The 21,053-nt window shown below is 41.7% G+C and overlaps 1 protein-coding gene across 2 annotated transcripts in view; it reads right to left on the bottom strand.

Moving 5' to 3' along the window:
* The window catches only part of dgkza (diacylglycerol kinase, zeta a), a 328,455-nt gene extending 307,970 nt beyond the window's left edge, over positions 1-20,485 (bottom strand). For both annotated transcript variants that reach the window (XM_041196989.1, XM_041196988.1), the window contains exon 1: positions 20,371-20,485. The gene's annotated coding sequence lies outside the window, so the exon portion shown is untranslated. The remainder of the gene's footprint in view (positions 1-20,370) is intronic.
* Between the last annotated feature and the right edge of the window lie 568 nt (positions 20,486-21,053).

The raw sequence follows: 21,053 nt of genomic DNA on the forward strand, positions 1-21,053 counted from the left end.
GCGTGTAGCATTCAGAATAAAACTAATGAGTTAACAGTGCAAATAGAGATAAACAGGTATGATTTGGTGGCGATTACTGAGACGTGGTTACAGGGAGAACAGGTTTGGGAGTTGAATATCCAAGGGTACTCAGTGTTTCGGAAGGATAGGCAGGAAGGAAAAGGAGGTGGTGTAACTTTGTTAGGAAAAGGAAGAGATCAGTGCTATAGTGAGGAATGACATAGGCACTGGAGAGCAAGATGTAGAGTCAGTCTGGGTAGAAATAAGAAATAACAAGGGAAAGAAGTCCCTGGTGGGAGTAATCTATAGGTCTCCAAACAGTAGTTCAGCAGTAGGGCACAGGGACCAGGAAATATTGGGAGCATGTAAAAAAGGCACAGCAATAATCATGGGTGATTTTAATAAGCATATAGACTGAACCAATCAAATTGGCAAGGGTATCCTTGAGGGAGAGTTCATACAGCGTATTAGAGATTGTTTCTTGGAGCAATATTTTGTGGAACCAACCAGGGAGAAGGCTATTCTGGATTTGGTTTTGTGTAATGAAATGGGATTATTTAATGATCTCATAGTAAAGGATCCTCCAGGGAAGAGTGATCATATCATGCTAGAATTTCAAGTTCAGTTTGAGAGCGAGAAACTTGAGTCCCACACTAGTGCTCTGGAGTTAAAGAAAGGTAATTGCATAGGCATCAGGGCAGATTTGGCCCTAGTGGACTGGGCAGGAAGACTACAAGGTAGGACAGTTGATGAACAGTGGCAGATACTTAAGAAGATATTCAATTCCTCCCAAGTAAAATATATTCCAAAGAGGAAGAAAGATGGTAAGAGGGGGAAAAAGCATCCATGACTAAGCAAGAAAGTTAAAGATAACAAAGGCAAAAACTAAGGCACACTAAATTGCCAAGGTCAGCCGCAAGCTGGAAGATTGGGAAACTTTTAAAGATCAACAAAGGGTTACTAAAAAAAAATAAAAAGAGCAAAGGTAAATTATGAAAGAAAACTAGCGCAAAATGTAAAAACTGATAGCAAAAGCTTCTACAAGTATATAAAAGGAAAGAGAGTAGCTAAAGTGAATGTTGGTCCCTTGGAGGATGAGACTGGGGAGTTAATAGTGGGGAATGCAGAAATGGCAGAGATGCTTAATCCATATTTTGCCTCAGTTTTCACGATGGAGGACACTAGTACCACCCCAATAGTAACAGATAGCACAGAGAGTATAAAGAAGGAGGAATTTAGAACAATCACCATCACTAGAGAAAAAGTACTGAGCAAACAATTGGGATTAAAGGGTGACAAGTCCCCAGGACCTAATGGCTTACATCCCAGGATCTTAAAAGAACTGGCAGCAGAGATAGTGGAAGTATTGGCTATAATATTCCAAAATTCCCTGGATTCTGGAAAGGCTCCAGTGGATTGGAAAAATGCAAATATAATGCCCTTATTCAAAAAGGGGGGGGGAGGCAGAAAGTAGGAAACTACAGACCAGTTAGTTTAACGTCTGTCGGGAAATTGTTGGAATCCATTATTAAAGGAAGTAGTAATGGGGCATTTGGAAAGTCAAAATGCAATCCATCAGAATCAGCATGGTTTTATGAAGAGTAAATCATGTTTGACTAATTTGCTAGAGTTCTTTGAAGATGTGACAAGCAAAATGGATAATGGGGATCCTGTAGATGTAGTATTTTTGGACTTCCAGAAGGCCTTTGATAAGGTCCCACACAAAAGATTTATACACAAGATCAGATCACACGGAGTTAGGGGTAATATATTAGCTTGCATAGAGGATTGCCTAACCAACAGAAAGCAGAGAGTCGGGATAAATGGATCTTTTTCTGGATGGCAAGCTGTAACTAGTGGGGTGCCACAGGGTTCAGTCCTTGGGACCCAACTATTTACAATCTTTATTGATGACTTGGATTCAGGGATAGAAGGTACTATAGTTAAATTTGCAGGTGACACCAAAATAGGTGGGAAAGTAAGTTGCAATGAAAAAATAAGAAATTTACAAATGGATATGGACAGGCTAGGTGAATGGGCTATAATTTGGCAGATGGAGTTTAACATGGATAAGTGTGAGGTTATCCATTTTGGTCAAAAGAATAAAAAGGCGACTTATTATTTAAATGGAGAGAAACTTCAGAATGCTTCAGCGCAGAGAGATCTGGGTGTCCTCGTGCATGAATCACTGAAAGCTAGTACGATGGTAATAAGGAAGGCAAATGGAATTTTGGCATTTATTGCTAAAGGAAGAGTATAAAAATAGGGAAGCATTGTTGCAACTGTATTGGTGAGACCGCACCTGGAGTACTGTGCGCAGTTTTGGTCCCCTTATTTGAGGAAGGATGTAGTTGCATTGGAGGCGATTCAGAGGAGGTTCACTAGATTGATTCCAGAGATGCGGGGCTTGTCTTATGAGGAGAGATTAAGCAGTTTAGGCCTATACTCGCTGGAGTTTAGAAGGATGAGAGGAAATCAAATTGATGTATATAAGATGATAAAGGGGATAGACAAAGTAGAGGTGGAGTGGATGTTTCCTCTTGTGGGGCATTCTAGAACAAGAGGCCATAGTTTTAGGCTAAGGGGTGGTAGATTTAAATCAGAGATGAGGAGGAGTTACTTTTCTCAAAGGGTGGTGACTCTATGGAATTCACTACCACAGAGTGCAGTGGATGCTGGGATGCTGAATAAATTTAAAGGAGATAGACAGATTTTTTAATCGGCAACAGGTTGAAAGGTTATGGGGAGAGGGCGGGAAATTGGAGTTGAGGCCGAAATTAGACCAGCCATGATCGTATTGAATGGCGGGGTAGGCTCGAGGGGCTGAATTGCCTACTCCTGCTCCTCGTTCTATGTTATGTTCTTACCAGGAAAGACTGTTCTCCTTTGAGCAACAAAGTTAAAGAGGATATTGGATTGGGGTGTTCAACGGTTTTGATAAATCAATAAGGAAAACCGCACCCAGTGACAGAAAGGTCATTAATTATGGGAAACTGATTTAAAGAGTTTGGCAAATGACCCAGAGACAACATAAGGAAACTTTTTTTTTTACACAGCATGTTGTTGAGATTTGGAATTCACTGCCTTAAAGGGTGGCTGTAGCAGATTCAACGGTATCATTCAAAGGACAATGGTGATTTTAATTTACATATAGATTGGACAAATCACATTGGCAAAGGTAGCCTAGGAAATGAGTTCATAAGAGTGTTTTCAGGACAATTTCTTAGAGCAGCACGTTCTAGAACCAACAAGAGAGCAGGCTATGCCAGACTTGGTAGTGTGCAATGGCACAGGATTAATTAATGACCTCATGGTAAAGCAGCCTCTAGATTGCAATCATCATAACATGATTGAATTTCACATTCAGTAGGAGAGAGAGAAGAGTGAGACTAGGGTTAGTGTTTTAAACTTAAATAAAGGCAATTACAAGGGTATGAAGACAGATCTGGATAAAATGAACTGGGAAAACAGGTTATGGAAATATTTCATAACTTTCAGCTAGATACATTCCAGTGAGAAAGAAAAACTCTGGGAGATGATTGCACCATCTGTAGCTAACTAAGGAAGGTGGTATCAAATTGGGGGGAAAAAAGTGCATAAAAAAATGGTAGGTCAGAAGATTGGACAGAATTTAAAAACCAGCAAAGAATAACTAAAAAGTAATAAGGAGGAAGAAATTAGAATGCGAGAAAGCCACCTAGAAATGTAAAAACAGATAACATGAGTTTCTAGAAATATTTAAAAAGGAAGCCAGTAACTAAAAGGAGTGTGGGTCCTCTAGAATGTGAGTTGAGAATTAGTAATGCAAAATAGGGAAACGACGGAAGCTTTGAACAGATATTTTGTGTCTGTCTTCGCTGTAGAAGACACACATAACATCCCAAACTACTTGTAAATCAAGAGGTGAAAGGGAGGGAGGAACTTAAAACAATTACAATCACTAGACAAAGGGTAGTGAGAAACATGACACAAGTCACCAGGACCTGATGGACTTTTGTAGACATAAAGAACCTACTTAAGGGGTTTAGATAGGTCAAGTGAATGGGCAAAAAATTGACAGATTTTAAAATGTAGTAAAAAATGTAGGAAAACGTGAAACACTTGTAAATGTAGAAAAACACTTTGGCAGGAAGAATGAAACAGCAGCATATTATTTAAATGCAGAAAGATTTTAAAACTCTGTGGTACAGAGAGATCTGGGTGTCCTGGTACATGAAAGTTAGTATACAGATACAGCAAGTGATTAGGAAGGCAAGTGGAATGTTGGCATTTATTGCAAGGAGAATGGAAGTAGGGATGTTTTGCTACAGTAGTACAGGGTATTGGTGAGATCATGTCTAGAAAACTGTGTAAAGTTTGGTCTCCTAATTTAAGAAATTGCATTAGAAGCCATTCAGAGAAGGTTCACTCAACTGATTCCTGGGATGAAGGAGTTATCATATGAGGAAAGGTTGGGCCTGTATCCACTGGAGTTTTGAAGAACGAGAGGTGATCTTATCGAGACATATAGGATGCCGAAGACAATTGACAGGGTGGATGCTGAGAGGATATTTCCCCTTATGGGAGGGGCTAGAATTAGGGTACATAATTTAAAAATAAGAGGCCTCCCATTTAAGACAGTCTGTGGAATTCTCTGCCATAGAGAGCAGTGGAGTCTGGGTCATTGACCCTTGATTGACATGGGTGGAGTTGAGGCCACAATCAGATTAGTCATGATCTTATCAAATGGACGTAGGGTGTAAAGTAGGCTTGAATGATCTACTCCTACTCTCTTGTATTAATAGTTTCTTCTTGTGCAACATCATGCCAATTGAATTCATGCAACATGATGTCAAGAATGGCAGAGACAACTGGACACAGCAACGGCCATAGACCCCCATGACATAAGCCACCAGCATTACAGCCAACGCTCCAGAACTGTAGTACCATCACAGCTACAACACTGGCATCTCCATTGATGCAGAAAATCAACCATTTAGGTCCTGCCCACAAAAAAACAGGACAAATCCAAGCTAACCAATCGCTGTTTCATCAGCCTACTCTTGATCATCAGCAAAATGATGGAAAATGTCGGCAACAGCACTTCCAATTGGCACTTACTCAGCATTAACCTGCTTGCCAATTCCAGCTTCTGTCCTGACCCAAACATTGATACTAGAGCCGCTTCCAGAGCTGTGGGGCGAGTGGCCATCTTTGACATTGAGACATCATTCAAATGAGTGTGGCAGCAAGCAGCACAAGTAAAACTGAAGTCTTTAAGGAACAGGGGTAATACTGAGCTAGGGTCATATTTGGCACAAAACAAGATGGCTCCACTTCATAAATGATCCCTGGAGAGAGACTGACGTTTGTTGTCAGTATTTGCTGAATACAGTCAGCTCGCAATATGAAGGAGTTGGAGAGTACATAATGTACTGGACTCCAGGCACCTAATTAGTGCAGTGGGATTCAGTGGGACACCTAACTCTTTCCTGCAAGACCTAATTATTTCCACACCACTCCAGCTGTGCCACTGTACAACACAGACAGCATGCTGAACCGCACCAAAAGCTGCATCCTTCTTAAAGTGGGCAAACAATAAGTCAAACTCCATCAGCAAATGGGGCCTTCAATTATATTATTTTCTTTTCATTTACCTCTTTCCTCTCCTGATCTTCCAGCAGCTTTCAGTACCTTCACCTTGTGTGCTAGGCGCGAGCAGCGACATTTCACAGCTAAGCCTTTGCTGTCCACACACAGATACACACACCTTACAGCAAAGGTCAATATATAGCAGTCAGGAGCAGGGTGCTTAAGCTAATTATAATCCCCTCACTCATAACTTCACTTGAGGTTGACTTATCTCAGTACCGATCAAATCTCCAGCTCTTCGGTCTGTATAGTGCAGTTCATGGTGAGCAGAGCATTGACTGAGATATCAGGGATAATTTTGTGACAGCAAATTCTCTGTAAGTGTTTTATTTTCACTGTAGAATGGATCAAATGCAATTCCATGGCAATCTTTCTTTACAATAAAGAATATATGTGCTAAAAGGGGAGGGTGGGAGAGTGGATGCATCTCAGGGGACAATGTGTGCTACACCGAGCATCACTCAGACAGATGGGTGGCATCTTGCTGTGCACAAAACTAGCTGCCAGTTTTCCTACATTATAACAGTGGCTACACTTCAAAAGTACTTCACTGGTTGCAAAACGCTTAGGGATGTCCTGACAACAGAAAGGTGCTATATAAAATGGTAACCTCTTTCTTTTCCCTGTGCTGAACTGTGTCTGTTTTATTATCCAGGGTAAACACCTCCTCGTCACTACTCTATCATATTAAATCACAGAGTCAAACCAGATTAATGAATGCAGGCAGTGGGAGTTGGGTGGGGTGAAGGGATTGTGGAGTAAATGAAACTAATTTCAGAAATAGTCTTTTTGTTAGCATCACTTCTGCATTCACAACAACCTTCAGCACATAACCACAGGGGCAGGCTACACAGGGTGTAGGTGATGAGACACTCTGCCATTCTCCTTAAGATCCTCATACTGAAAGGATGCCACCAGGATTTGAAAGGCACTCTGTAAAGCATTTTCTTTTTGGCAAAAAGTACAAAGGGTTCCCAACTAAAAGGGTCCATTGCTTAACAACTGGAATAGGTAGCTCTCAAGCCTCTCACCACAGGAAGCCTGTTCATTCAATGACCATTTAGTCAATGCGCCAATAATTGCTAATAATTCAACTGTGTTTTGCCCCACTTTCACGTCATGGTCCTTTAAATACAAGAAACTGTGACAAAAGCAAAAGCTGTAAGCGAGAGGTTCACATGGCAGACACTGACTGCAAACTGTACATGTCACACCTTCACCTGACAATCCTGGAGAAAATCTAGTCACGTGATAGGAAAATTCATTTAGGTTGTCAACAAAGAGATTGGGCACCTTAAAATAGAGACAGCAAAATGTTCAATTTCCACCTGATGCTGTCATTACACTTATGTACTACATGGTATATATTTATTGTATATTAGCAGTGTTCTCAGTAAGATTCCAGAAAAGGGTAATGGTGAGTATGCAAGTCATTTGTACTATGTCCGCTTGAAACACATTCACAGATCGTGCTCCTAAGCTTGTCTGTAGAGAGTATTTTGAGCTAATCAATATTTGAGTAAAAGACTGGTGCTCAAGGTTGCAATCATCGAACACAGGAGTCCATTCAGCCCATCATGCCTTTGAAAGAAGTTGTCCCTCACTCTGCCTTTTCCCCACAGCCCTGCAAATCTTTCCTGTTCTAGTATATGTACAATTCCCTTTTGAAAGTTATTGAACTTCATTTAAAGACCCTTTCAAGAGAGCCTTCCTGATCACACCTACTTGATGCATAAAATAATTTCCTCATGTCATCTCTGGTTCTTTTGCCAATTATTTTAGATTTGGGTTCTCTGGTTACTGAGAACATAGGACATAAAATGTCAGAGAGCAAGTCAACCCTTGATCGTTTTGTACAATGTCTGGATCAAGTTGCCCTCACCTAGTCCTACAGGAGAAAGTCTGATTGCTTACCCTGTCCACCGGGATACTGCATGATATAGGAGAAAGCAAATCAAAAATAAAAAAGGTGAAAACCAACAGTCCAACTATCTGCCAACTAAAAATCACACTGTATAAATGTGGCAAGTTAGTGGGCCTCTTACAGTACAGGAAATGAAAAAAGCCCCTCTATACATTTTAATTTCTACTTGTAACATTACTGGGGGCAACATTAGTGTGTATATCTGATTTCATAATCCTCAAAAGGTAGCGTCTTTTATTTTATCTGCGTTCATCAGCAGAAGATCTCCATGGTACTAATTCGAAGAGCAGCAAGGGAGTTCCTGGGTGCTCAGCATATGCACTCAACCAATATTATTACTTACATTATCTGATCATTTCCTCCTTCCTGTTTGTGCACACAAATTGGCTCCTGTGTCCCTCTAAATATCCCCCATTGCAATAGAAACTGCACTTCAGAAGTATTTATTTAGCTGTAAAGTACTTTGGGATGTCCCAAGGTTGTGAAAGGTGACATAGAAATGCAAGCCTTTTTTTTCTTTTCCAGCGGCTGCTTTATTTTTTCCTGCTGTGCACAACGTTAACCACCTGAACCAATGAGTTCTCCAGTACCAGGCCATGACTCCAAAGCTGGAAGGTATATTCAGAAAAACAATCTCCTTGATTCTTCCTCCCTTATGATACCTGGCCTGAACGCTGCATTCTTTCACTGAAGCACAGTGAAGATTATCAACTCTGCAGCACAAGGATCAAACACAGTTCCCCAACCACAGTGCCACTATACATTACAGCTTAAATGTATGAAAAGAATCTTTGCATTCCTGATCCTCACGTCTGTGGCACTTTTATGTCAGCTTCACATCAATTATCTGGACTCAAATGCAATAGAAATGGGCCAAATGTGCAAATAATACCAAGCCAGATGTGGTAATGGAATCGAAGGAGGCAGTGTGGAAATTTCTGACTGAACTGGAAAAAATATGTAACTGGAAGGAACATCAAAACAGAGCACTTACAAAGGGAACTACACACAGGAAGGAAAAAAATAGGCAAAATAGAGAAAGACAAAGTTAGGAGTCTTAGACTCAACACTTAAAATATCTACTCAATATTGAACAACAACCAGCAAAAGCAAAAGAATGGTGAAAGATAAAGCCCAAAATTGTAAAGAAGTAGTCAGGAGAGTTGGGACTGAACTGTATAGTATTGTGGTGAGAAGTGCAGTCTGACCAGAACTGGACAGAGTACTGGAGGGGAACGATGGTGTGACCAGAACTGGACACAGCACTGGAGGGACGGTCTGACCGTACCTCTGATGCTGCATTAGCCCTAAATATCATTTTCAAACCAGTTGGATGTTGCAATGGGGCAACGGTTGAATGATTCAATTTGGGTGAAGCAAGACAGGCTGAATGGCCTCTCTCATCTGTATTTATCTTGTTATGTAATCATTAGCAGAATTTGGGAACAGTATAAAATCAGTCATCTTGTTTGGTGATTTCTACTGTTCTCAGTTAGACTGCTTCATCTAAATTATTTTCATCTTGCAAACACCCAAACCCGAATAATGGCTGGGCTCAAAAAACTATTCGGCAAAAGAGAAATTGCAATCTAATTTTTAAAGCAACTCATGTATTATTAAAGTCAAAACATAAGGTTGAAATGTCTGCTGCGGTATTGTAGTTTTTCCAGAACCCACGCTTTTATCAGGTTGAGAATTTGTTGGAAATTTACAGTAAGAGTTTATCTGACTGAAATAAGATGGTACCCTATATCATTCTTGCAAAGCTTGGTGTCCTACAGATTTTAAATACCTCTCAGTATTTCCAAAGATTGCAATGTCTCTACAAAATAAATATTTTCTACAAACTTTTTACTTTCGTAGACATGACCACAGATAAAAGTTGTTCCAAGCTCTCTAGACCCTAGATTGCCTCAAACATCTCAGTGCCATTGGTGACAGCAGAGAGGAGTAAAACTGAAGGTTAATTCAGACTCCTCTTATCTCCGCCTCTGCAAGATGCAGAGTTTAGTACATTTACAAAAAGGGGAATAATCATCATTGTTCAAAGAGTACTGGGAAACCTATTTCCTAAATAAGTGACATAATGACATGAATTAGTAAAATTGCATCGAGGTAAGGTCGATGTCTCATGTGGAAGGCCAAGAGGGTGAAAATGTAGAAAGACACTTCTTCATTCCCCTTTACAAATCCCTCTCATCCCCCTGCCCTTTAAATAAATGCACCTCAAGACAGACAAGGTGGAAATGCAACTCAAATTCCAAAGCTCTCGCCCAACTGCAACCTGCACAGACTGTGAGCAGAAAGACACTCTTAAGGGCAGACTGTGGTGCTTTATTTAAAGCAGCTTCCCAGTTTGTGGCCTAAACTGGATTCTTGAGAGATTAAAAAAACTTTAAGCAGATAAGAGTGAAACTCTTACTGTGTTCCTTAAATATGGGGTCTCTTCATTCTTTTGATAAATATAAATGCAGCAACAGAAACAAAGATATCAGCTTGGTTTTACTTTGGTTGCTGATGTGAATAAAAAACTCAATGTGAAAATGAGAAGAAAGGGGGAAATCTGTTTCATCCCTGCATTGAGTTTTTCGATTAATCCCTGCATTCAGTTTTTCAATTAAGGGATTAAGAATGGGGAAAGGGAAAAAAGACATACTTGTGCTTATGTGGCATTTTTCACAAGCAAACATCTGAAAGTGCTTTACAGCCAAAGAAGTACCGTTGAAATGGAGGAAATGGACCAATGACAATTTGATAATAAGTCACCAGGATAAATGGGGTGTCTCACAGCTTTTAGAGCAGCATCACCCAACAGGATTCCCAGATAATCTTAGTCCCAAATGTTGTCTAATAACTATGCTTTAGCTAGTCTTCCCTTCTATTCCATTTTCCTCTTTAAGGTTACATCATATTTCAGTCTAGGATGCAACTAGGTGAATCATTTCAGTCCTGAGTAAAACCCACTCTACTCAACTGGGAAAAGAGCAAGATGTAGGGCTCAATGGCGAAAAAAGATATTTAAAATATTAAATCAAATGATCATCGTGATGCTGCTTCCAATGCCTTACTAAGTTGATCAGCCGCATCCTCAATGTAGTTTCTAGTTATCGGGGAAGTAGTTCAATTTTTTTCTCCATAATTCTTTCATGTGAGGGAGCGTTGTCCTTCTGATGGTTTCCAGGACTGACCTGTTCAGTTTAATGTTTCAGTGCCTTCTGAAATGAAGTGCTGCCAACTAATTTTAGGAAGAAAATGTCTGCCCTTGGCAATCTGAATTGGTGTGTTGAAGTGGGGAGGAAATGGGGATTGGGGGTGGGGTGGTTGGAGGAAGAAAGAACAGCATTGAGGGAAAAATACTGCTTTCAGCAGCTTTAAAAAATGCAACCAAAGAAACAAACAAACATTGAATAGCCTACCAGATAAGCATTGTAAAGATGGTGCTTGGCCTCTGTATCTCAGTTTCATCTTTGCACTTTCAAAGGCTTTATTTTCTGCAGCAAAGATTAATATAAAAATATCCACTGACCTCCATTTTGACCTATTTCAAAAGTTACAAGCCATCCCATAGGAGGACACAGAAAGCAAGGGAACAGGGTAGAGAGAATGAGGGGGGTGGGGGTGGTGCAGGAAAGAGGGAGGCAAAAGCACAAGATAACAGAATCAAGAGAAATAACTTAAGGGCTGGCATTTAAAAAATATAGAAAGATGAGAAAAGGCCATCTGACTCATCGAAACTCAGCCCTTGAGTATATGAATTCTCCCATCATCAAGTCCAACTGTGTTTTGAATAACCCACAATGGTATAGCCTCTAATGTTTCATTATGACAAGTCTTGTTAATGTTGCTATTCTGCTATATTTGAAGTGATGTGGATTTTTTTTTCCATTATTTGAATTCTATTCACTTGGGGGGTGTTTTGTAACAATTGCTATGGGATCCAAAAATTACATTTTAAAAAATTTCAAATTACATTTGTGCTATTAATCCTTCCTACAGAAAAAAAGGCTCCAAAAGTGTATCAAGAAAGTTGTTCTATGGGTTTGACTACTCAACAAGGTATTTTTCTTGTGGATTTCTCATTTATCGTAAATATTTCTTTGAACACTTGCATATTTCAGTATTAAAGGCATCAAGTGGATGAGTAAACTGGCTGCCTATTATAGTCTTTAAGCAAAAGATGGAAAAAAAAGGCAAGGATACAATCATTTTAAATTCAGATTAGTAAATGTTCTTCTGCTAAAAGCGTCACAGCACTCGCACTTTTGTGCAATATGCAACCAGAACATTAAGAGTGTCAAAACAGAGTTCTTCATTACCTTAAAAGATAATGTACTTTTCGAAAATCCATAAATAGATTTTACTTTGGAGTCCAATTCCCTTTCTCTTTCAAAGGCCAACAGATCTGTGAATTTTTGGCATTTTTCGCCCTTCATCATTGCCCAGTGACCCAAAACTGGCTGAGAGGCATCAGTATAAAGATGGTATTTCCAATTAAAATGTTACTCCTCAAAAAAAAGTTTAGTAATAGCACATCCCCGTGGGCTTGTAGCCCTTTACAACAAAGCAGTCATGCTTTATTTGTTTAACTTGCACTTAAACAAATCTCTGAAGCCAGTAGGACAAATTGAGAAAGCTCTTAAAGTTCAGAAATGCGTATGCTTATTATCGGCAGAGGCATCGAGTACAAAAGCAAGGAAGTGATGCTAAACCTTTGTAAATTACTTGTTAGGTCTCAGTTGGTGCAGTGTGTTCAGCTCCAGGCATCACACTTTAGGAAGGATGGCAGTGCCTTGGAGAGGGTGCTGAGGAGATTTACTAGAATGGTGCTAGGAAGGAGGGATTTCAGTTCTATGGAAAGACTGGAGAAGTGGGATTGTTCAAAGAGCTGGCACAGGCATGATGGGCTGGATGTATAACATTTCATTCCACCAAAGGGCACATTATGGAAGTTGTTGTTGTTTGTCCAATTCTAGTTATGGAGCTTTGTGCCAAGCTGTGACAATGCCTGCGTCACATCTGCTGATGAGGTATCAACAGGTATTTGGTAAACTGTGATGAGTGGGAATCAGAAAGAAACGGATGGTACGACCTGGTGAAATTGCTGGGTTCACAATGTCTTCACAATACGAAAGATGAGAGATTTAAAGTGGGAAATGGTGCTGGAGCCCTTTACAGGTTTGATAATAAGACCAGTTTCTCGCATTCCCTTTTACAGCCAATAAAATACTAGGATTAAAATTCTTATTTTACATCACTAAAAGAATCAATTTGTAAGGCACAAAAATATAATCTACCTGTAATGATCAAACACAGAAAAATTAAACATTCAAAAGCAGACTTAACTGCTCAGTAGAACCTGTAAGCAGATACTGTTGTTATGCAACATTGAGCATCTCTATTATGTATTAAAATCACTTTGTGCGGCAAGTGTCTTATTAAAACTTATAATTATCTGTCACTTCTCTAGCTGATAGATCTCTCATCTTTGCCTTGCCGACATGATCCACAAACACGTCAGATTTCATACACGCGCTGACAGCAGCCAGCTCTACCTCATCACCAGCTCTCTCAAGTCCTCCACCTCATGTGATTTGTCATGTTGCTAGTCCTATATGCAGTCCTAAGTGAGCAGTAATTTCCTCTAATTAAATATTAGAGAAGGCCACCACAACCGATGCTCCCTTGCCACTGACTCCATCCCTCCCCCGGGTCACTGTCTGAGGCGGTACAGTTTGAAGCCTCAGCATTTTATTTGTCCCTGAATTGAGCTTCCAACCCCATATCCTCTCTATCTACATCCTGGGAGTTACTATTGACCAGAAACTGAACTGGACTAGCCATTTAAATACTGTGGCTATAACAGCAGATCAGAGGCTGGGAATCCTGCGGTGAGTAACTCACCTCCTGACTCCCTAAAGCCTGTTCACCATCTACAAGACACAAGTTAGGAGCATGATGGAATATTCCTCACTTGCCTGGATGAGTGCAGCTCCAACAACACTCAAGAAGCCTGACACCATCCAGGACAAAGTAGCCTGCTTGATTGGCAGTGGCAGCAGTGTGTACCATCTACAAGATGCGCTACAGGAATTCACCAAGGCTCCTTCCGCAGCACCTTCCAAACCCATGACCACTACCATCTAGAAGGACAAGGGCAGCAGACATATGGGAACATCACCACCTGCAAGTTCCCCTCCAAGCCACTCACCATCCTGACTTGGAAATACAGCAGATGGCACAAAGATAGGTAGGAAAGTATGTTGTGAAGAGGACATGAGGTTGCAGATGGATATAGATAGGTTGAGTGAGTGGGCAAAGGTCTGGCAAATGGTGTTTGATTTGGGAAAATGTGAAGTTGTTTACTCTGGCAGGAAGAACAAAAAAGCAGATTACTATTTAAATGGAGAATGGCTGCATAATTCTGAGGTGCAGCGGGATCTAGGTGTTCTTGTACATGAGTCACAAAAAGTTAGTATGCAAGTACAGCAAGTAATTATGGCAGCTAATGAAATGCTATCCTATATTACGAGAGGGATTGAACATAAAAGTAAGGACGTTATGCTTAAGTTATTCAGGGCATTGGTGAGACTGCACCTTGAATACTGTAAAGTTTTGGTCTCCTTATTTAAGGAAGGATATAAATGCATTGGAGATAGTTCAAAGAGGTTTACTAGATTGATACCTGGAATGGGTGGGTTGTCTCATGAGGAAAGGTTGGACAGACTGGCTTTGGAGCTTAGGAGAGTGAGGGATGATTTGACTGAAGTATACAAGATCCTGAACGACCTTGACAAGGTGGACATCGAAAGGATGTTTCCTCTTGTGGGTGAGTCCAGAGCTTGGGGACACTGTTTTAAAATCAGGGGTCGCTCTTTTAGGACAGAGATGAGGAGAAATATTTTCTCTAAGGGTTGTACAACTTTGGAATTCTCTGCCTCAAAAGGCGGTGAAGGTGGGGTCATTGAATATTTTTAAGGAAGAGATAGATTCTTGTTAGGCAAGTGAATCCAAGGGAATGTGGAAATCGAAACACAAGATGATCAGCCATGATATTATTGAATGGCACAGCAGGCTCGAGACGCTGAATGGTCTACTCCTGTTCCTATTTCTTATGTACTTATATCGTCGTTCCTTCACTGTCACTGGGTGAAAATCCTGGAACTCCCTCCCTAACAACACTGTGTTGTACTGACACCACATGGACTGCAGCGGCTCAAGAAGGTAGCTCACCACCACCTTCTCAAGGGCAATTAGGGATAGGCAATAAATGCTGGCTTTGCCAGCAACGCCCACATCCCATGAACAAATGTTTTTAAAAAGGCGACCTACTCTGAAGCTGGAATATTGTCCATTTATGCCTCTGCCTCAATCTGTCTACCTCATTGAAACACTCATTCATGCCTTTGTTACCTTAGATTCAACTATTCCAATGTGCTAGTGGCCAACCTCCCGTCTTCAACTCTGTTTAAACGCCAGCTCATCTAAAACTCTGCTGCCGAAATACTAACTTGCATCAAGTCTCATTCACCTAACACCCTGTGCTTGTTAAGCTATCTTAACTCCCAGTCCAGCAACACCTCACACTTAAAATTCTGTATTGAAATCACTCCGTGGCCTCAAGCATTGTTATCTCTGTAACCTCCGGCAGCCCTACAACCCTTCCAGATCCCTGCACTTCTCCAATTCTGGCCTCTGGTGCACCCTGATTTTTTATTGGCAGCCATACCTTTAATTGCAGAGTCCCTAGGTTCTGTGATTCCATCTCTAACCTCCTCCCCTTTAAGATGATCCTCAAAAGCTCTCTCTCCTTGACAAAGCTTTCAGTTAATTCTAATATCCTTTTGTGTGGCCTGGTGTCAAATTTTACTTAAGGCTTTGAATCTTTTACTACCTTAAAGACATTAAAAAGTGCAATCTATTGATGTCCTGTTTTTTCAAAGTTAAAGATATCATGCTGTATAACACAATAGCTGCTATTTCATGAGAGCACAGAATCTTTGACTCTGCAATCTGGTCAGAGTTCCCAGAAATTGTTCAAAATGCTCTGGAAAGTCTTTTGCAACTCCCACTTTCTTTTTCAGTATCTGAAATTTCAAAATGAGGGTTGAATTCGGTAATTTTGCTGCAAATAATTTTGAAAACCGAGAGGACAAACTTCAAAAGCTCTGCTGCAGTGAAATATATTTTTTCTCGGTGAAGGGGAGTGCGAGAGAGATAGAGAGGCAACAGTGATCCAATTACAAAACAAAGAAAATTTGCAGGTGTAGAAAATGCATTGAATAGAGAAAGAGGGGGAGAAAGCAAAAGTTCATTAGTTCAACATTCAGAGTTGAATTTTGAAGCCAACTGATTATATCCATTTGCAGTTGAGTTAGAAAGATAAATACACCTATGAGACAGCGAACTTAATCACAAATGCATCTTTGCATGCGTGGAGTGAGACACAGAAAGAAATCACCTTTGATCCTCCAATGAGAGATAATTTATTCAAAAACGACAAGTCAAAAAGAAACCAAGACTCAGATTTGGGAATGGGAAGAGGAGCAGAGAGGAAAACATGGTGAGGGTAAAATGGCCTCTGGTCAATTGCCACTGTTCCTTGGAAGAAGCTATTAGGAGCGAGCTGGTGGAGGGTTAAAGACAATAGGAGGAGTGACAATAGAGCAGGATGGCAGAAGGAAAGGATTCTGGCCTTAAACTAGTAGTTCAAAAGGGAGCATGGGGTTAACTGGAAGGGAAGAAAATAATGGGAAGGGAAAGGAGCCAGACACACAAAAGGGAATGAGAGGTGGAGAAAGGCAGAAAGCAATTGGGGAGGAGATGGGAGAGAACTCCCTACAACTGCTATCCAAATGCAGCCTGCAACCATTGCCATCTCCTTTTCCCACATTGGAACACCATATTGTCATCACTTGCATCTAAAAGGAATTAGAGAGTTTACAGCAGAGTAACAGGTCATTTAACACAACTTGTCGGTGCTCCTGTTTATGCTCCACACAAGCCTCATCACACCCTACTTCAGCTCAACAATCAGCACATCCTTGTATTCCTTGCTCCTTCATGTAGTTATCTCATTTCCCTTAAATACATCTATGTTATTTGCCTCAACCACTCCTGTGGGGGCAGGTTCCACATTCTAACTATCCTAACAGGTTATGACTGAAATTCCTTATTGGGTTTATTATTCACTAGTTTTGGATTCTGTCACAAGTAAAACATCTCCCATAGATCTGAAATCATTAGCGGTATTTAATGCCCTCACCGGAGGCAAGATCAGAGGCACTGAGAATTGGGGAGGGGGTCATGTGATTGGGTGGGAGATCCCACCTCCCTCCAATTAAGTGGGGTGGGAAGGCTTTTGGGCCTGCCTTGGCTTCCTGCCTTAAGGCCAATTGAGGCCGGTTAGGGCCACTTAAAGGCCTCACCCTACTGCTGCTGATATTCAACCAATGGCCATGAGACGGCTCATCATCCAGGGAGGCTGCCTAGCAAGCCCCATCATCAGGTTTCCCTGCAGCCTTTCCCTGCCCCCTGTTCAAAGGTAGTCTGTACTCAATCGAGGGACCTAGCATCAGGAACAGGGTAGCCTGCAGGAAGCCATGACCCTGCCCTTGCTATCAATCCCCTTCCTCCCCTCTCAACCCTTCCAACACCACCCACCCCCCAGCACCCACCACCTTCGGAACCCCAACCCAACCCACTGACCTGTCTCTGGCGGAAACATTGAAAATCCTGAGTAGGTCCCTCAATACCAGCAGCAGCCACCTCCCGGTGGTGCTGCCAGTACTGCGGCTCTTGGGGGTGGGATTTCTGCCCACACCGAGCTTAATTCAGTGGGAGACCCAATGCTGTCCAGGTTAAGTGCCGGATTACCTCGGCATAATGATGAGCCTCCTGTGGAAAGGCGATGCGGAGCTCCCACTGGTTCTCTAACCACTGGGAGGGACATATGTGGCAACCACTAAATTCCACCTGGGAAGTGAGAATAGTGCAATTGCAGGGGGGCGGGGGAGGCCTTTTCCACTCTATGCTGGTAGTGGGTGAAGTTCTTTGCTCCAGCACATTCGTGGAAAATTGTCTCAGGGAATCCACTAACCAATATTCAATGATCTTTTTGTTGTAGGGCAAAGGTAGTGGACCAAATGCTATAGAAAGAAAACACGCTTGCATTTATATCCCAGGACAGCCAATGATGTACTTATGAAGAATAGGAAATCTGGCAGCAATTTGCAACAGCAAGGTCCCACAAATAGCAATGTGATAACAGCCATATACTTTGCTTTAGTGATGTTGGTGGAGGGGTAAATATTAGGCAGGACAGCAAGCAGAATCCCACTGTTCTTCTTCATGAGATTGACCTGAGGGGATAACTGAGGCCTTGGTTCAACATCTCATCCGTAGAGAGGGCACTCTCTCCTACTGGGAGTGCCGAGCCTAAATGCTGTGTTCACATCCCTGGAGTGGGACTTGAACCAACAACCTTCTGGCTCAGAGGCGAGAGTACTACCCCTGAGCTGCACAGGCAAGACATTATTAAAATTGGAAAGGATCAAAGTTAGGTCACTTGACATTTGGCTTTTAAAAGGCTGAGGGGGGGGGAGGGGGAGAAGAGAAAAGATGGAGTGGGTTAAGGAGTTGTACAGCTTTTGAGTTCTTAAGAAGGGGAATTAGACATGGGGCGATGAGTCCTGATTTCAACACAGTGAGGAGGAAGAAGATGGGAGGGGGAAGAAGAAACAGAAGACTAACATAACAGAAAAAGCAAGATACATCCAGCTCCATGTAGGCAGAACAGATACGAGACACACCATATTCTCTGCCACAGAAGACTCCCTAGATTTACGCAAATGGAAAATGGCATCATCCAGCTTTCAGACTTCTGTCTGTAGCCCTTCACCATACCAAAAAGCTCCCTATCAGTCAAACCCTGCATTGCGCCCAAGACCCTGCACTCTGAAGAGGCTCTGTAGTACATGGTGACTGTACCATAAGCATGGGCTCGTCACAGAATTTGGCCATGGCAGGGGCAAATCCTGCATATGTTACACAGTTAAATAACAGGCTCCGTTAACCAGGAGAACATCTCAAATCCACTCTCCAGACAGACAAAGCACATCAGATTTGGAGTGGGAGAATTTGACTCCTGTGAAGTACAGCACAGATGCAAAGTAAATCACAACTATGAGGAACGCAAAGCCCTCAAAGCAAGGGCCCAGTACACAGCCCAGAGGACGAGTGTTGGCAAAAGCTGAAACCCAGAACTGGCATTGCGGTTCCTGCTGGAACTGGAGGTGGTGGTGAGCCCTTGTTAACACAAAAGACCTATCATCAGTTGCATGCAGGCCACTTGTTTTCCCATTATACACTGTCTGGGTGGGAAGCGATTGTTGTGTGAACGGCCTTGCAGGCAGACAGCACATTGAACCCTCGCTGCACAGAAGGAGGAGGGGGCTGATTTTGAGGGACAGAGGAGAGCGTATCTGTTCATCTTGTATTTTTCACCTCGTTTATTCCTTGCCAAATACATGACACGTAAAATGCATAACCCTTTTATCCAGTGTGAATCTTGCATTCAATTGCATTGAGGGTAATCAAATATCAATGCCACATGCACTTAAAGAGGGAATTGTTTGACTTCACTTTTAATTTTTAAATTCTGGCAGCAATCTGACAATCCTGCACTCAGTTCGGTACCTTAAGCATTATAGTAGCTTGCTGGCTTTAATTTGTAACACTCCAGCATTTCAGAAATGACTAGTTTACTATTTAAACAGCAGAGCGAGGACTGCAGGACTTCCATCCTCAGTCTTTCAGATATGGTCGCTGTTAAAAACACACACACAAACCATGCATCTAAAAAGTACATTGCAGGCATAAATAAACACATTTCAGATGGAGGAGTCTTGTGCTCCATTTGTATTTTTTTATCTCTCTCTTTTCTGCCCGCAAGGGTCCTGGCTCACTTGGTAAAGTTTAAGTACCAGCAGTACCGAGTACCTGGCCAAGTAGAAATGTGTATAAATGGCTTGTGGCTATTTGACTTTAGGGTGCTCACGTCTCTTCCAGCAGGGTTTGAAGCTGAGCATTCATGAGCAGGGACTCCAGGCAGAAATTCCCCTCTCCTCGCGAAGTCTAACTGTAACCTTCCTGAGACTGCTTTGAGCTGTCAACACTGTGGGGGGTGCGGGGGAACAAGAGGAAGTTTGAACCTGACACATACCTGTTCTGCAGCACAGACAGGCAGACAGAGAGGAGGAATAGTTTGGGTTAAATCAATGATGCCAGACACCGACACTTTTACTCCTGTCACTGGAATGCAAGAGGGTGGATTGACTGAGAACTTGGCTCTAGCTCATCCTAACCAGCTGAAGGTGGTGGGATAGGACCAGGCAGTGGGAGATAGCATTTCAGAAGTCCCAGGACCTCTCCCTCCCACTCCTTGGAGAACTGTAATGAAAGGCAGACTGGTGAACATTTTCTCAAGCTCCAGTCTCAAATATCAGGAAGTATATGCACCCATTACGTGAATCTATTAAAATCAGACAGCTTTCCCCTCTCATGCTAGCCCTTAAAAACCTGGTGGGGAGGAGAGGGTTTGACTCCACGCAAGATTCCACTTAAAATCATCGAGCACCGACCCGGACTTTTCAGTTTTTAAGCTTTTAAGAGAGGAAGAATAAAATGCAAGAGCACAAATGAAAGTTGCTTCACCTTGAGGAAGAGTCAGATAGCAATGAAAAAAAAATAACCTGGCTTATTTACACTATCATAAACAACAGACTAGCAAGATAAAAAACAAAGTATTGAAATACGACCTGTGAGGCTACACGGAGGTTGGCTCCAGCCAATAATTCTTTAGCATACACTCACTAACTGGTCCAAGGGGAAGCTGTAGGGCAAAGCAAAGGGGAGTGTTGGGGGGTGGTGCTGGCTGGCTGCGTGTCCTCGAGAGAAGCTGTGTAACACTGATATATCAGCTGAATAAATGCACTTCCTTTACTGAGCAACTGAGCTGCTCTCTCTCTCTCTCTGGGTTGGTTTCCAAGTGCAGTCTGTCAAGCAGATTTGAGCTGTCTATTTTCCCCATTGCCACAGCAACCAAGGAGGACAATCCCCAACCCATGAGTCAGAGGCTATCGTCCCCTCCTCATTCCCAGTCATGTGCACACTGCGATTTGCTGCAAACTCTCACTGCTCAGGCTGATATGGGACGTGTGTTGTAAATAGCAAAAAAGTGTGTTGTAATTGTATTGAGGCACCTCAGAGTAGAACATGCTGTATGTTGAAAAGCTGATTTCTACTGCACTTTCTGTAACATTCAATTTGAAATATTTTGGAATATACTTACATAAATTTTATGAATAAAGTATATTTTTTGGAAAAAACCCACATTCCAGTGTTTCTAATTCTATATTTAAAAAATATTTTTTAATAGCTGGTCTTCAAAAACTAAACTTTCAATGTTGATTTAGCATGCAGATTTAAATGCTAAAAATAC

The sequence above is a fragment of the Carcharodon carcharias genome, chromosome 10, assembly GCF_017639515.1.
Source record: "Carcharodon carcharias isolate sCarCar2 chromosome 10, sCarCar2.pri, whole genome shotgun sequence".
NCBI classification, from domain to species: Eukaryota; Metazoa; Chordata; class Chondrichthyes; order Lamniformes; family Lamnidae; genus Carcharodon; species Carcharodon carcharias.